An 8,789-nucleotide genomic window follows, 5' to 3' on the forward strand; every position below is an offset into this window, starting at 1 on the left:
ACCAACAAAAAATACATTCATCCAAGACATATAAAAAGACAAAGATCATAGTCCGGTTCAATATATACATAAAAAAAAAAGTCAATATGCATTTCTCCAACACAAACTAAACATAATTTAATCAAAATCTGAACAAAATGTTATTTACATATAAGTTAAGACCAAAAAATTGCTTCTAGATAACTAACACCTATGATCCACGCTGCTTCTTTGAAGTATGTTCTGATGATCCAAATGCAAATTCATTAACCTATGTAATGGGTGATAGCATTAAAATAGTAGAACTCGAGGTGTGTGATCGTCTCATGTAGGTTAATGGCAGTTAAGGAGTACAAGATTGAGGAGGAGGAGACTCATAATTCAAAGAAAATGGAGATGGGGTAAGCGTAGTATGTGGTGATATGAGAGAAGTAGGTGAGGTTGGAGGACGAAGAAGAGAAGTAGTAGTAGTAGCAGGAGGGGCAGAAGCAGAAGAAGGAGTGGCAGTAGTAGAACAAGGAGTAGCAATAGCAACAGAAGCAGTAGGAGTGGCAATGGCATTAACAATAGGAGTGGCAATGGCATTAACAATAGGAGTGGCAGCAGTAGAAGTAGCAATTTTAGTAGGAATAGGAGCGCCACCTACATCATGGAGCATGTATGCTTTGCCAAGTGTATGCAAGGTCTCGGTGCAGGAACTTGCCAAACTTTGTAAGGTGTGCAATAATGCCAACTCCAAAGCTTTGTAATCAGGAAAAACGATCTCCTTTCATCACACCATTGAAGCACTCAGGCATATTTGTGGTTCGAATACCGTATCTAAAACCACCATCATGATGGATTAACCACTTATACAATGGCTTCTCAACCAACCATTCACGTGCTTCCAAGTTCAATGCACCAATCCTGTTAAAGTTGTATATGAACTTATTCTTTTGACGTGCATCCGCGACACGACCAAGCAGGTTTTTCAAGTGAGGATTCTTAAATTTGGAGTTGAAATTTGAGGCTAGATGACGAATACAAAATCTATGATGAGCATGTGGTTCTTCCCATCCACTGCCCACCGCGGTCATTATTTTCAAAATCAAGGCATATCTATTTGAAATGACACAAAGACCCTCTCTTTGAGTAATAAATTGTCGTATGCATAACATGAACCATTATTCCCATGCATCACCCATCTCACCTTCAACAATGGCAAAAGCAAGATCGATGAAACAACTGAAAATTAGCATATGTGGACATGGTAATGAGAAGTGTCCCCTTGTATTTTCCATAAAGATGGGTGCCATCAATGGTAATGAGTGGCCGACAATGGTTAAAACCATCATAGATGGCTTAAAAGCCCAAAAGACTCTCTGGAACACATGAGTGGAAGGGTCTAATGTTGGTGTCGTACACCAATGAACCGTTGTAACCTTATTTGACTCTTTTAAAGCTTGTATAAATTTGGGAAACTCTTCATATGATTTATCCCAATGCCCAAAAATAGTAGTTATTTCCTTCTACTCGGCTAGCCAAGCCCTCTTGTATGTTATGGTATATAGAAATCGATCTTTTATAACTTGCACTATAGCACAAATTTTCAGCTCGTATGAGATCAAATATAACACCACACTCAAAATCTAAAGACAAAAGGGGATGGTCAATATTATTAATAATTTCACCTACACTTGTGCTTGCATGAGGTCTTCGTACTTCACAATTCTAAACGTGGGAAGTGCTGGTAACTTGATTGCACGCAATCTCCAAGGACATTTGCACTTTTCCTTTCTTATGCACTCAACAACATATTTTTCAGGTTGCACTTCCTTCACTCGAAAAGTTTGATTTTTGGTTATAGAGTATTGTTTAAGGACGTCTTTTAACTGCTACAAAGTATCAAACTCTTGAACAACTTTAAACTCACCCTGAAGAGAAAATTTGTTGTTCCCCGACCAAGTTCTCCCAGAATCAAGCACTTTTGGGTCTACATCTGGAACATTGTTAAAATCCTGTGTTGGTGCACTTTCCTTAATAAGAATCTCACTAGCTTCTCTCACATCATCATCTTCACCCTCATCACTATCCAGCATAACATCATCACTTAGCATATCTAGCTCGCGGTGTAATGAATTATAATCACTAAAGGAAGCAAAGCTGTATGAGGTCAGGGAGTTGGAGAAGTCACATCCGATAAATGATCAACATAATGATCATCAGTAAGCATTCTTGTAAATGATACCCTCCCTTCATTAGGAATTCTTCCCGATGAGTTTGAGACCATTCCTGATAAAGATTGAACAGCAGGAAAAGAACCCGTGTTATCCGCCACACTTGCTTGCTTGGGAACCAATTCTATATACAACTAAATATTAGACATTGAATATTGTCTTACAATAGCCCACATGTTCTTTAATAAGCGAGCTATCATCATTCAATCGAATGGCTACATATGAGTTGTGTATAGGATACCTCATTCTAATCTTAAACTCAAAATATCGAGAATCACACCCTGCAACTTCATATATCTTACTCACAACCTCCAAGAAACCCATAGAATTACTAACAAGCAAAAATCTATTCTCCCCACCAATATATAACACGTCACCTCCTATTTCTACAAGTTCCCCGCACATAAAACAGAGTAGAGGGAAATTTGACATCTCCATATTCTAAATAAAGAATCCAGCATGCAAATTACACAAAACAACAATTTAAAATTATAACTTGATAACCAATTTAAGAATACATAAAGTAAAGAATTATTGCATGCAATGATATTGTCTGAAGAAGCCAAATTACTAGCATAGAGGTCGCACATGAACAAATTTCACCATTCCAGTAAAGTATCAAATTTTACTCATAAAAATATTACATTATCACCATGAAATTTTAGAAATTTATGCTCATACATACACCTAGTATTAAATTAATTTAGGAATTAAACTATAATATACATGATGAATGAAAAAAATAGATAAAAAGGAAAATTAGGGCTAACCTCTCACAATTGATGGTAGAAATATACAATTGGGACAAAATATGGGCGCCGAACCGCTGTTGTAGAGGTCGTACGGACATCGCCGTGAACTGCTGTCGTGGTGGTCGTGTCTGGTGGTTGTGGAGTTTGGGCGATCAGCTCATCTTTTTTGTTTTTGTTCTTCGTACTTTCTCCGTTTCTATTTAGTTGACGCGTTTGATTTAGGCACATATGTTAAGGAGAGCAGAGAGAGTAAGAGAGAATCATAAAGCAAGTGGGGTAGCTTGAAAATGCAAGGTAAAAAACTTACCCCAAAAGAAAACATGTAACTAAAAAAAACTTCCTAAAAAGGAATATGTGTCAACTAAAAAAACGGAGGTAATATAATATAATATATTAGAAGAAATTACAAACAATATTATAAGTGAGTGTGAGATAATATTATAAGTGAGATATTATTTAATTAGGTAAGAACCGCTGACAGGCTAAAGTCGTAATCACCTAATCAAAATAATTCCTAAGTCCACTAACTATGTAGATAGGGAAGAAGGGTCGAACCACAGGGAAACGAGTCAATTTATTTCTAATTAATCAAGAGTAATCTAAATTATCAAGTAACCAATTTGTTGTTATAAAAGAGAACTAAACTACTAGGAATAAAGGTAGGGAGATATAAAGTAGGAGGAAAATCAATGAATAAAAGACCTAGGGCATAGGTTCACCAATAAATAATATTTCAAGGTAAAACATAACAATCAATCATTAATGCATCAATTAATCAGATTATAAAGGGCTTTCGCTACGTATTACAATCACAGAGTTAATTTACCGGTATTAAATCTCATCTCTCGAATCTCGACTTAACCATTTATAAATTAGTCCGCCTGTTGAAACTAAGCTTAAACATCAATTCTCATCTCTCCAATCTCGAATCAATATTGCATAACTCATACAATTAAACTAGGCCTAATCTAATTGCACAGCATTAAACCAATCAATAGGAAATTGATCAAGCATTCACAATTAACATTAATAATTTACCCCTTCATATTATTTATGGATCCCCACAAACCCTAGAAAGGAAGCTACTCACACATAATTAAATCTAAACTAATCAAAGCAATTAAATAAGTCATGATGAAATAAAGAAATAAAATTACTGAAATTAATAGAGAAGAAATCGTTACCAAAGTTAACGGAAATAATGAGTTGAATCAAGAACAAAGTATAGAGTTGTAGAGAGAGAAAATTAGACTAAGTAGAGAGAGAAAGTCTAAGAGAAGAGGTACTAATACTAATAATACTAAATCGTACTTATACAAAACTCTTAACTAATCCTAGTTAAAACTAAGTAAATCGTAGAAACACGCGCCCAATCGGGCGAAGGGCCGCCCGATCGAGCCCGCCTTTTTCTTCATCTCCTTGTTTTGGGCAGCCGCTCGATCGAGCCAAAGATTGCCCGATCGGGCCCGGCTGTGCTTGGACTTGGATTGGGCTTCACTTCTTATCTCATTCCGAATTTCCACTTTGGGGCTTGATTACTCGGTGTCCAATGCTCGGTATTTCACATGTTGGGCCCTTAATCACCGGCTCGATGACTCTAACCGGCCCTGGGCTATGAGAAGTGGTCGTGCTCCTCCAATGCTCGTAGTCGCTCCATAAAATACCGGGAAAATGCTCCAAAAGTGCAATTCCCTACAAAACTCAACCAAAACTACGAAAACACTAGAAAACACCAATTAGTAATACAAGTGGCTCTAAAGAGCCAAAAACACTACCAATTTTGACCAAGGGACGAGAGTAAAATATTATATAAAATAGACATATCAACCGCTAATGGTCTTAGCGGTTCATATTTAAGAACCGCTAGTGGTGTCAGCGGTTCTTTGCTAAACTAAATAATAAATAAAAATGAACCTTGTACCGATCCTACGTGGACAGTACCGTGGGAATAAGTTTTAAAACCAACGCAGTTAGGGAATTAGTTTATAATTAAACAATTTCTACGGAAATCGTTTGAAAAAAAAAAATTACTCCCTCCGTGTCTTTTTAAGTGTTACAGTTTGACCGACACATAGTTTTACGCAATTTAATTGACTTGAATAAAATAAGAGGTAAGTGATGTAGGGCCGAGAAAAATTACCCGAAAAACCGATCCGTAACCGTCCTGAAAATTAGGGTACCCAATCCGATAACCATAACGGTTCGGGTACCCGTTCCGATAATTTGTTATCGGGTATAGTTATTGGGTATCATTTTAAAATTAACGGTTACCCGATCTATTCCGATAAGCATTATTTTTTTCTTTTTTCCCTACTTAAATTTATTTTTGTAAAATCTAAACTCTTACTTTACTTTATAATTACTTAATAATATCCATGATTAGTAATATATTAATAATTTGGTCAAAATCATATGATAGTGTTGTTAAATAGTGGTAAATTATATCATAATAACTACATAATAATTCATTTTAATACTTTAATTATCATTACTGGATATCTTATTGGGTACCCGATAACCGATCCGAAAATCCGGGTACCCGAACTTATCGGATGGGGTTATAAATATCACTTTTAGGGATCGGATTTTGGTTATCGTGACCCGAAACGTTAGTACTAACGGTACTGGTACCCGTCCCATGCTTACCCATAAAGTGATGTAGTTGGAGTATTAAAAAATTGTAAAAGAAATATAGTGGAGTTAATAGTTTATCGAAAAGTAATAAACGTGAGCGAGAGATATAATAATAAAAAGTAGTAGTGGGTTTGGGTGGGGACCATGAGTAGAGAGAGATATAATATTTTAATATAGTTTTTTGCCATAAATAGAAGTGTAACACTTATTAAAATACGGCCGGATTTGGTAATTGTAACACTTAAAAAAGCACGGAGGGGGTAGTAAATAACTATTGCTAAAATAAAAAGTGGTGGTGTGGGGAATAATTTCAAGCCTTTAAAATCCCACTAGCTTGAACCCCACTGTGATCATACACTAAAGTACGGTGGCGTCCAAAAGGGAAGAAGATAGAGCAAAAGAGTCGCCAACAAGTTTTTAAGGAACTTGTAAACCGTTCACGAGGTGAAGGTTACACCCCTTAACGATCCAAGAGATCGTCAACTCCATAAGGTCATGAACCAAATAAGGGTTCGGGGATGAAGGTACAAATCCAACCTAAAAGAGATTGAACCTGCCCTAATAATAGGCCTCTACTTTATTCTGCTCGTATTCATGTGCGCTTTCTGACTAACATGCAATCAATAGGTTAACCTTAAACCCTGTTTATCTATGTTGGTTGAATATTAATGCACAAATAAACTATTATTGGCGATCACTTGAATTATAATCACAATTAACCTAACAAGATTATTAATATCTTATTAAGCGTGGTTACAAGTACCAATTCCCTTTAAACGTGCATCAAAGGTGTGATCAAGCAATAAATAATAAATAATGTATCAAGCAACATAATCAATAATAATCATAATAATAATCATATCATAATAATAATCATAATCATCATAAATAAAATAATCATCAAAATAATAATAAATTATAACAATTATAATCATAATCATGTTCATGTTAATATTAAAGCATAATAATAGCAAGATCCTAGGCATGATACTAACAAGATTAATAACAAACCCTAGCATGTCACTAAGCAATAAAAATCAAATCTTTAGCCCTAACATGATACTAACATGAATAAATATTAGGAAGAGAATAAAAGGCATCATAGCAATCATATTTAATATTAAAATTACCCTAGACATGATACTAGGAATATCATAACAACAATATAAACATGATTTCTACATCATAATATCAATTAATCAATTAAAGTACTTACTTGGATGCCTCGTACCTCTTTCTAATAACAAAATACACACGTTAGTAACTTCAAGGAAAACAATAATCAAAACAATTAAATTAAATAATTTAAATAGAGATTTGGGACTTAACCCTCAGAAATTAAAACCTTTTACGTCTAGGGAGAAGGCAACTTCGAATATGGCTAGGTGTTTCTAGATCTTGTGAATGCGGAATTTTGTATTAAAAAGCAAGAAAGAATTGAAGAAAGAAAAGAATTATAAAGAATACTTGATTATGGAGAATTGATGAATGGTAATTGATAATTGGTAATTCGTGAATGTTGGTGAATGAAAACGGAGTTTTTGATACGATATTTATAGAGAAAATCAGCCAAAAAAGATAATTTAACAAAACAGAGTCTGAAGATCGTAAAACCACATTGGCGCCAGCCCTGGCTAGTTGGCGCTAGCACCAGTGGCTAGCGCCTGGCGCCAATCCTGGTTCCAGGCGCCAAGGCCTGGGGTTGGACGCCAAACTGTTTTTCAACACGTTTTTGAAAATCTGATAAATTTCTCGTACTGGAAGATAAAATAATATAATTCCATCGAAAATGCTATTTGATCTTGATTAAAACTCTGAAGAGTCCTAATTGAATTAAAAATGAAAAGAACCTTCTAGAATGTTCTAGAAGACTAAAATCATTCCTAATTGCATTAGGAATGATAAATCATATTAGGCCCTCCCCTAGATCATTGGGTCGTACATAAAGCTCAAACCGGACCCAGTTTAGTAAATTGGCCATAACTTCCTCAATATTCATCGGAATTGGGCTTATAATATATCGTTGGAAAGGTCTTTGTAAGCCCCATCCAACTACACCACTATTGGACCCATATCATGGACCAACCAAACTGGATTGGCTGTTTTCTTAAAATAAAGTTTTCAAAATCAGGGAGAAGAGAAAAGAAATAAAACTTTCCGCAACACTAGACCTTTCCACACTTTCGTTTCATTCGATTATGATTCGACGTGAAAGGTACTCATCACTGGGTTTGGTTTTGGGGAGACACAAATGGGTGTCTACAGGTGGTGACACTTTTTTTTTTCATTATTTTTTATTTTTCATTAACGCATTAATAATTTTTCTCTTTACAAAAACACTCTTTCATATGATTAGTCACATATCGACTTTGTTGCACGATTTTAAAATATGTTTTAATTTTTCTTTTTCGTACACTGCACACCGTACGAGTACTGATCTAGTACTACGTACTTGTATTAAACTCTAGCCTCACAATAAAATTCTTGATGTTTTACTTCTTACTTGATAGAAGTTAATTGTAATTTGTAATACTGCCTCTCCAAAGAACTCACAACTTAGGGGTATTATTTGTGAGACATAAAATATTTTAAAATTGCGAGTAATTTGGACCAGAGGTAGTAATTCGTTTATTTTTTAAATATTGCAGCATTTGTCATTTAAGAAAGTTTTACATGTTTTTTAAGGGTATATTGAGAGAAATTAACAAGAATCCATAAAATGTACTACAAAGTATATTATTGTTCAAGGTGTACATCTTAAAAAAAATAAACCACCATTCAATAGAAAGCATACTCATTAAATGGAAATTTTTCCAACAACTACCATTTAAATAACTACTTTTGAGAACAACTACCACTTTTTTTTTTTTTTTTTTTTTGAAAAAACACAAAAAGTTTGAGTATCACTACCACATTCATTGTTTCCAGCAAAAATCTCTGCTTTGGAGCATATTTTATAAAATTTTCCTCTAAAAAACCCAAATTAAATGACATTATTGCTCTAAATTAACCTTAAATTGGATAATACATTCAATTGTCCCAAATCTCTCAATTTTGTAGAGCCCTCAATTCAATTTTTTGACCATAAACCCTAATTTCAAATTTTTAATTGGTAAATTTAATCAACTATAATGCAAAATTAATGATAATTGACTTATAATTGTGTTTGATTATCGAAATTTCTTGTTTTTTATACCACAATTGATTG

Source organism: Chenopodium album, chromosome 9 (genome assembly GCF_948465745.1).
Source record: "Chenopodium album chromosome 9, dcCheAlbu1.1, whole genome shotgun sequence".
Taxonomy (NCBI): domain Eukaryota; kingdom Viridiplantae; phylum Streptophyta; class Magnoliopsida; order Caryophyllales; family Amaranthaceae; genus Chenopodium; species Chenopodium album.